This window comes from Lactuca virosa, chromosome 2, assembly GCF_052849685.1.
Source record: "Lactuca virosa cultivar CGN04683 chromosome 2, Lactuca_virosa_CGN04683_v6, whole genome shotgun sequence".
NCBI lineage: Eukaryota > Viridiplantae > Streptophyta > Magnoliopsida > Asterales > Asteraceae > Lactuca > Lactuca virosa.
The window spans coordinates 23412145-23420733 of NC_136427.1; positions in this window are offsets into that span (position 1 = coordinate 23412145).

Consider the following 8589-nt stretch of genomic DNA (forward strand, 5'->3'; position numbering starts at 1 on the left):
CAATTCATGACTGGAATCCCAAACTGGTTTCCCAAATTCTGCTATCAAGCACCGAGAAGACGTGATACACATACTAGGAAGTTTTACCAAACTCCCAAATCACACACCCTCAAACCAAACAGCCACTTGGGCTGCCTTTCTTCCTGACAAGGATGCGAAACTTATTCCAGTTTCGAAACCACTCTTGCTTCCGAATCCCAGGACGATTCTCCCTCACTTAGATTCGACTAAGTCTTCACAATACATGAAAATCGCTCGTCGAAATAATCAACCATGGTGGTCTTAATAAACCTGTCATCTCCGAAAACTACCCCCGGACAATCTGGATCACCTCCCCCCGGATGATCTCACTAACACGATCTACTGAAAATGTTGGCCTATCCTGGCTGCCCGCTCCCGATCCTAACTTGGATCCGGTCTCAAGACGTCTCGTAACCACCATTCTGGTAAAACACCAGAGAGATCTCTGACAACCCATATAATGACAGGGAACCAACCCCCAACCCAACCCTAGGGGTTGTGACTTCCTTGCTACGCGTATGGGTCCTGTGCTTTCAGTAGTACGGGCCCATACTACCTTCCACACCTACCCATATTTGTCTCAAGTATCATCACAACGTCCCAACAATATACATAATCATAGCGAGCGCTCAATCCTCACTCCTAGAGGAATGCTAAATATCTCATAACTGGCCTCCTGGCCTCTCTCTACCCACCCATCCATGAAACTTCCACCAACCCTGCAGCACCAGTGTATGCTAACTATACATAACGCTGGACCCTATAGACATTCTAATATCTGATCCTACCCTAAGCCCTAATCAATAAGAACAGAACATAAGGCCAAATCAAACATTCTCGGGCTATAAGATCTTAATTATGTACAGCTGCGATACATATACAAGTAACTACAGTAATGATGTCAATCTCATATGAAGAAAACCCTAGGCTAGCAGGCATCCTGTAATCAGACAATTCTCTCATGCAATTCCTGAAGATCCCTAGCCTAGTACTAGCATGTTGTTCTATCATATCACATAATCAAATAACTGTATGGTATTTTGGGGTCTACTTACTGGCTCCGGCTGATCGTACACTTGCATCCTCCTTTACTTATTTTGAAAACCATTTAAAAAATCATTTTGAAAATCTTTCCTTGATTTGAGACTGGATTCACACGAGTGTTCCTCCAATTCACTCAAACCAAGGCTCTGATACCAACTCGTATCATCCAAAAATTCGAGCCAATTTAAAACTTTTTAAATCATTTAAAACCATTCATGTCATTACAATTTGTTTTCAAAATAGTTTAAACATCAGAGTTCCCAGAAATCATAATCATCAATCGAGGAAGTGTACGGTCACGCCTTCGCCTTCCCACGACCATCCGCTGAACCTGAAACAATAAACTTAAACTGTAAGCCCGAAAGCTTAGTGAGTTACCCCCAAAATACCAACGCCATACCGATATAACCATAACAACATATAAGTAAACAGAACAGCCATGTATCTTGAGTCTACAATGTGAATGGTCCGCCCGCATCGGGCCTTCAGTCCACCCGGTCCACTCTCTGAGTCTACACTATAAATAATGAGCCTTCAGCCTGACTGGACCACCTCGCAGGCCTTCAGTCTATCTGGACCGCTCTCCAAGCCTTCGGTACGTCTGGACCGCCTCGCAAGGCCTTCAGCCTATCCGGACCGCTCACTGGGCCTTCGGCCTGACTATGTGCCCTCCTGGGCCTGCAGTCTATCCCGTCCGCCCTCGGTATTTTGGCCTTCAGCACAAAGCAGGACCGCCTCAAACCAAACCCCCAATCAAACAACCATGTGCACATATAACAGATAATCACATAACAGTCTATAGACAACAAACCGATCTAACAGATCATATAGCATAGCAACATCCTATAACTAGGATACCGACCTAACCAGGTCACTAACATAACATCATCCTATATACCAGGATACCAATCTAACATATCATAATAGCATAACATCCTGTCTACCAAGATACCGATCTAACAGATCATCAATCATAGCAACATCCTATAACCAGGATACCGAGCTAACCAGGTCACCAACATAGCATCATCATATATGCCAGGATACCGATCTAACAGATCATAATAGCATAACATCATCCTATAACCAGGACACCGACCTAACCAGGCCACTAAGCATAAGCATATCCCCATCCTAACTACCAGGATGTAAATCAATAACATAACATGCCATAATCTGAATACAAATCCATAAGGGCTGGCCTTGGTGCCTTAGACCCTGTTGATATAGTGAGGATAACTCACCTCACAATGCCGACTTGAACTGAAGTATCAACTCCCGAATAGCTATCTCACGGAAAATCCCGAACTATCACATGATAAATACTAAGTCATTACACATCATAACAATCTTGGCTAAGGGTCGAATCAAACCATCATGTCCATTCTCTTTTATTGGGCCAAGGCTCAATTCCAACTCCATAACCTTGAAAGTCTTTATGCAAGGCCCATTATTGGCCCAATTTACTAAATTGGGCCCAACTTCCTTATTGGGCTTAACCCCATGATCCACTATCACCAAACCTGGTCCAAAACATATCTACTCAGAAAGTCCAGCAAGGCTGAAACCCTACTAGCCCAAAATGTAGACCAAACCCAAAGCCTAAATCACCAAAAGTCTACAGAAGGCGTACGCTGGGCGTACCCTAAGGCTATGCGGGGCGTACACGAGTCTCGTATTGACTGGAAAACGGGGACATTGACTCAGTACGCTGGGCGTACAGAACCTTATGTTGGGCGTACGCAGGGTTTCACCAAAACCCTAATAAGTGCTTAATGGCTTAAGCACTAAAGCCCAAACAACAGATCCAGTGACCAAATTAGACCTGGCAAAATCTGGCACGATACGACAACCCGGCACGAACCCGACACGAAGTTAGCGGGTTAGGGTCAGAGATTTCGACTCGTTTATGTACACGGGTTGACACGACACGACACGATAATTAAACGGGTAGGGTTAGGGTCAAGACTTTCAACTCGAAGATGACTCGAAGATGACCCGTTTAATTATATATATATATATATATATATATATATATATATATATATATATATATATATATATATATATATATATATATATATATATATATTTCATATTTTTATAAATATTTTCAATATTATACATTTGTAGTGGCCCAAATTCAAGAACTAAAAGTAAAATTCAAAATTTCAAAGTGACCTAATTTTACTCCTCCTCACTACCTATCTCACTTGCTTCCTAACTCTAAATCTTTCCATTTTGCTTTCTAAACTTAGTACTACCTCCGTCCCATATTTATTATCTAATTTTGACTTTTGAAGTCTTTATTCTTCAAATTTGACCTTAAATATTTTTGTTTTTGATATATAACACTTAATGCAAAATATATGAATGGATTGTGTTTTAAATATCAAAGTGACTTAATTTTACTCCTCACTACCAATCTCATTTGCTTCCTAACTCTAACTCTTTCCATTTTGCTTTCGAAACTTACTACTATAATTTTTTTTTTCCGTTCCACCTCCAAACTCCAGCATTTCACTTTTTCATTTTTTTTTCCTCCATGGCTCTTACTTTTCAACCTTTAAAATGTTTCAACCTAGCATGACACAACATATTTATAAGGTTTAAACCTTAATCCGAAACCCGACACGAAATCGACACGAAAATAAACGGGTTGACACGACACGACACGATAACTAAACGGGTCGGGTTAGGGTCAAGCACTATCAACCCGTTTAATGTCTTGACACGACACGAACCCGAAACGACACGACACGTTTGCCAGGTCTAGACCAAATATGCCTAGGACTCATAAAGTCTCGAACTTTATCACTTTGGACGTCCAGAAAGTTCTTAATCCAAGGTCTTAATCCATTAAGACCCTTCTACTACATGCATGGGACATCCTAAGCCTTTGGGACCTCATTTTTATCACTTAAGACCTCTTCAAGGTCCAGAAAGGATAGCTTATCTCGTCCAAAATGCATCATGCACCATATTGGGGTTTTGGGACAAGAAATGGTTCCATAATGCTAGAAAGGCTAGATCTATGACCTACAAGCATAAAGTTTGAAGCTTTTTACCTTTTGGAGCTTCTATGGCACAACACAACTTCAAATCTACAAGCCAATCTCCTTCTTCAACTATTTGTTACAATGGCTTCACCTTCAAGAGCTCAAAATACCCACCAACTCACTTTCACACATAAGAACTAGGGTTTGGGGACGTTCTGGAAGATGGAGGCTGAGAAGGAGGATAGAAAATGAGCCATAAGGATGTTTATATAGCCCCCAACCCGAGATATTAGGGTTTCCTTCTGTTATGAGTACGCCCAGCGTACTAGGGCGCTCAGCGTACCCTTATGTACGCGCAGCGTACTCCTCCTGGTCCCAAAATTACAATTTAGCCCTTAGGCTCTTCATGGCTTTACCCTTCCATCCCCAGGGACTACAAATGACAAAACTTGGGATGTTACCATTTTGTCATCTTTCTTAAAAGACAAGATTTGCATGTGTCCAAGACGATAATGCCACAAGCATGCTTTGTCTATACCATTAGACGAATCAATATAAAACACATTATTGCCTAAATTATCATCACACGTTATAGTTTCATACATACCATCACAAAGTAAAGCTTCAAAATAAAAGACCCCATTTTTTTTAAAAAGAAATAGAAACATTCAAATCATTAAATGAATATCTAAAACCTTGTCTATACAACGCATGAAAAGAGATAATGTTTCTTGTCATTTCTGACGAGTAGCAACAATTTATTAAATCTAAACCAACACCAATACTAAACACTAGACTATAAACTCCAATCTTGGTGACAAGTGAAGATCATCTATTCCCCATGATCAAGTTCATTCTACCGTGCTCCACCTCCTCACTTCTTCTTAGACCCTGCAAATCAAAACAAATGTGAAATCCACATCCTGTATCAAGGACCCAATAACGAGAAGATGATGAGTTATTAGATGAAATAGTGTATATACCTCCAGAACTTGGCTTCACTTTGCCATCTTTGATATCTTGCAGATTCTTCGGCAACTTCGTTTCCAATGCCCATTGTCGTTGTAGTAAAAGCAGATAGCCTCTTTGGGATCCGAAGAGGGTGGATGCTGAGAACTGGACTTTCCTTTAGGGACACTACTGGAGGACCCTAGATGAGACTTTCCCTTCCAGTTTTTCTTGGTAAGACCTTCCCTCTTTTTACCTTTTCCTTGTCCAATGTCCAGGACGAAGCACTAGCAGGAGAGGAGGCAATAATTTTTCCATTCATACCTGCTTCAACTGTCTATAGAAGGTTTTGCAATTGGTCCAACGTAGTCTCTTTGTTGTTCGAGTGATAAACCAGGATGAACTTATCATAACTACTTGGCAACGATTTTAGGATTATGTCAATAGCCAACTCCTCATCAAAATGTATGTTAAGCCTAACAAGGCGCTCCATGTATCGTTGCATGCTTTGCACGTGGGTACAGACAAAGTCTCCCTCCTTGAGCTTGCAAGCCATCAGGGATTTGACCACCTTCTACTTTTCTTGATGAGCTCGCTTGTGGAACTTTTCCATGAGGTCCTTGTTCATCTCATAGGGCCACTAGTCTTCATAAAATCTCTGCAACTCAGGAGTCATGGTGGTTAACATGATGCAAGCAACTTTTATTGCATCATTATAGTGCCTCTTATAGGAAGCTAATTCTTCTCTTCGTCAATCTCAGTTAGTTCTTTCTCAAGGACATATTCCTTGTCCTCGAAACGAAGGGCCATTTTGATGTTGCGTATCCATTATTTGTAATTGGTGCCATCCAATGTCACCTTTGAGCAGATGTTCAACAACGAGAAATTTTGGTTAGAGGTGGAGGAACCAGAAGCATCATTTGGAGTAGACATCTGAAAATAGAAGGTAGTTAGATAAGAATAATCTTTAATATAGAAACCCAAAATAAAATATTAAGGCTAGGATCCAACTATATAATTCATAACTTAGAAAAGGGATGTTGTAATCTAATAGTAAATTTTATAAAGGTAGGTAAATGGCGATTTACCAATTCCAACAATAGAAAACGAATTTTATAAGAAATTAAGTTAAATGGAATTCCTAGATCTTTTGAGATTCATTGAAACTATTCAATGACATGTTTAGTCTCAGATTATGTGCTTCTATTTGTGAGTGGGATGCCGAGGATCACAGACCAAGATGTGAATAACCATGCAAATATGCTTGGTAACCTCATTGTCATTTATCATCCCAATTGATGTGTTGGTAAACCACACACGCTCCATCAACAATGATAATTTATGAGATACCAATTACCACTCTTTATTAGTCTTTATTAGTGTGTTGGTTAACCACACACGCTCCACTAACGACTTATAAATTGTAATGTGCAATTTGATAGGTTAGCATACAAATTCACATTTTTCTAAAGTAACTAAGATTAGGATTTTTTTCAAGAAAAATGTTTAGTTACTTTTAATAGCATTATACTTTTAATGAGAATTTATTGTCATATCAAATCCGTTCGGATAATGACCCAACACTAATCAAGGAAGTGGTGGGTAAGAGTGGACAACCATTCAACTACCATTTTATAGGCAGTTTTCTTATGCCCCCCCCCCCCCCCCCCCTTATAGACTAGCTTCGTGAATGAGCGTACTAGCGATTTGACTGACTTAGCCTTATACACATGATAATAATTTAAACTTTTAATTTTACATATAGTATAAGGTGTATTTTAAACTTTTCCAAATACTAGGTTTTATATTTTAAATTTCGGAATTAATATTTAATTAATTAAATTTAAAATAAATAATTTAGTTATTAACAATTAAATAAACTAAATCATTTAATGATTCCAATTTTATAATTATTCCTTTTAATCAAATAAACTAACAATTATCAAATATGGAAACCTCAAATCCCTTGCCAACTTTGAAAACTTGGGGAGGAAGGCTAGGGTTTCCAAACCCTAGCCCTAAAATCGAAAACTAAGGGGTGGAAGCTAGGGTTCTTAAAACCCTAGCCCTTGTCGAAATTTATGGCTTCTTAGGGTTTATTTTCTATAAACCCTAATTGATCTATTCTTCTATTATAGTTATAAAACAGAAAACAAACCAAACACTCTGATACCACTTATGGGATTTAGGTAAACAAACAAAAATAAAATCCTTAAGTTTGCATGCAACCAAAACAGGATCTATATTTTCTTTATTGAACATATAACTAAGAACATCAAAAAGAAACTTGCAAACCCTAGGGTATTTTCAAAATCACCTAGAGAGGGTTTTAGAATTACATACATTTCTTGTAAATCTCTTGGAAGCAAACACCACAAGCGGCGTGCCTCTAATGGAATCACACCCAAGCTAGAAACAGAATGGATTAGGTGTGCCAAGGGGTTCTAGAGCCTTCTTCCTTTCTCAACTATTAATAAATAACAAAACAGTCCATGTACTTTTAATTAATCCAATTAATTTCTGATTAATTATTAATTAAATAATATGATTTCTAATTAATATATTATTTTCATAACACCTTAATAAAATATTTATTTAATTTATTATTCACATAATAAATTAATCTCTTTCTCTAAAATCATCATGTCCAATTGTTAGGCTTGAGGGCAACCAAAAAGGACTGTGCTACTATCAATTTTATATACCAATTTTAGTTATGGGCTTAGACACCTAATCAAACAGAATCCCCAGGGACACAACCTAATGGTCAATGCCTCTTTGTGTAAGGCACATTCTAGTCAAAATAGAAAATATAAAAATGGGGGATTTTGATTATTAACTAAACTAAAAATAGCAGTGTAAATAAACTAAGTGAAATTAGTAATAGAAATGAATTCAGTTCTGCTACGATTTTCCTATTCATGCAATCAGCCCAGATTTGGTTGTTCAGAGTGGTTTCTATCTACGCTGGTACAGAGATCAACTATCATGCTCTAGTATAATCTCTTTTACCTAATTAAATTAACCAAGACAAGCTCTTTAGTTAACCCAAACTTTTTACTGTCGAATTAAACACACATTCGTAATTAAGATAGGAAAAAGTTACTGTCTAATTAGTTCCTTGGTTTCTTAATTACTAATGGTTCTATATTGAACTTTTCCACACACACACACAAACACACACACACACACACACACACATATATATATATATATATATATATATATATATATATATATATATAGAGAGAGAGAGAGAGAGAGATGTATGTTCAAATGAGAACATTTTTTAGATTGAGAACATTTGAGAAGAAAATTTAGCCTATTATATTCAAAAACACACACGTTCCTTTTTCTAATTAACTTCAGGGGTATTTCTGTAACTTTGCTCTTATGAACGAGTTTTCATCTGATTTTGTTTCCATATTTGACGTAACTCTTGTCGAGAGTATCGAATGAGAACAGAGTGATTAGTTAGCGTTTTTACGAAATTGCTTCTAAATCTCAGCGATTTCTACGATTTTTGTTCCTAAATTCACTGCCTTATGTTCGTCTATTCTTATAGAAGAAGTAATTG